At 45.0% G+C, this 1,443-nt stretch overlaps 1 pseudogene; it reads left to right on the forward strand.

Moving 5' to 3' along the window:
• The first annotated feature begins 218 nt into the window (after positions 1 to 218).
• LOC139225992 (U2 spliceosomal RNA) lies at positions 219 to 420 on the forward strand (annotated as a pseudogene).
• Positions 421 to 1,443: the final 1,023 nt, after the last annotated feature.

Consider the following 1,443-nt stretch of genomic DNA (forward strand, 5'->3'; position numbering starts at 1 on the left):
GTGTGTGGGGTGGCTTGACCCATCCACCTCCATGGCACGAACCTGGTATTGCAGTACTTCCAGGAACGGTGCAGTGGCTCTAGGCCTTTTGGCTAAGAGCATTGGCGCAGAGTGATCCTTGGCATGTGCAAGGTGACCTCTGGCGTTTGTGATTTGACAAAGAATTGGAACGATTGGCTACGAATTAAAAAAAAAAAAAAATAAAAATAACTATCAACTATCCTTCTCGGCCTTTTGGCTAAGATCATGCGTAACTGACCTGACAGGGGAGTAACCACCATGACCCCAAGGTGGTTCTCCCTGGATCAGGAAGGTATATGCTTGCTTTTTGGAAACAGGAGGTGGGTGGGGTGGCTTGACCCATCCACCTCCATGGCACGAACCTGGTATTGCAGTACTTCCAGGAACGGTGCAGTGGCTCTTGGCCTTTTGGCTAAGAGCATTGGCGCAGAGTGATCCTTGGCGTGTGCAAGGTGACCTCTGGCGTTTGTGATTTGACAAAGAATTGGAACGGTTGGCTACGAATTTCAAAAAAAATAAAAAATAAAAAAAAAATAACTATCAACTATCAACAGGGATACTGATCTGAAATTGATCTCATTTGAGGTAGGTTTCCTTCTTTTATGTTCACACTGCTCAGGACATTACTTTTAATTTTGTGTGGCAGGAGCTCATTACAACATCACACAGCTATAATGATAACACTGCATAAATTTGAGTTTCAATCGTTTCACTCTGAGACAGACCCAGATAAGACCACCATCTTTGAGCCAGCAGAAAGTCCAGTACTTCATCCATCTGCCCGTAATTCGTGCAAATATTTTATTGCAGATCTTTAAAAAAATTGAACATAGTCAGTATATACGGCAAAGCAAGTGGCCATGGAGGCAGATGGAAAGCTAACTTGAGAACTGTGATATATTCTTACGACATCACTAACAAACACACCATACAAGATGGCTCCAATACATCATGTGACTATATCACATGACCCTGTTATTATCTACAGCAGGAGTTGCACTACCACAGTAATTCAGTAGGTGGAGCGGTAGTCCACTAGGTGGAGCTATATTACAAGAACAACCTTATTGATGAAGCATCTGCAGACAATTAATTCCCCAACCCAAAGCCGAACTCTAGCTCCGACAATGCCTTTATTTCATCACGATGAGATGTAAGGAAATCATGCGATGGAAGCGATCATCATCATCATAGGCAGTCCCTCGGAATCGAGGAAGACTTGCTTCTAGTCTAAAAATGAGTCCTTAGGTGACTGAACAGTCCAATACGAGAGCCACAGTCCCTGTCACAGGTGGGACAGATAGTCGTTGAGGGAAGGGGTGGGTGGGACAGGTTTGTCGCACGCTCTTTCCGCTGCCTGCGCTTGATTTCTGCATGCTCTCGGCGATGAGACTCGAGGTGCTCATCGCCTTCCTGGATGCA

Source organism: Pristiophorus japonicus, chromosome 15, assembly GCF_044704955.1.
Source record: "Pristiophorus japonicus isolate sPriJap1 chromosome 15, sPriJap1.hap1, whole genome shotgun sequence".
Lineage (NCBI taxonomy): Eukaryota > Metazoa > Chordata > Chondrichthyes > Pristiophoridae > Pristiophorus > Pristiophorus japonicus.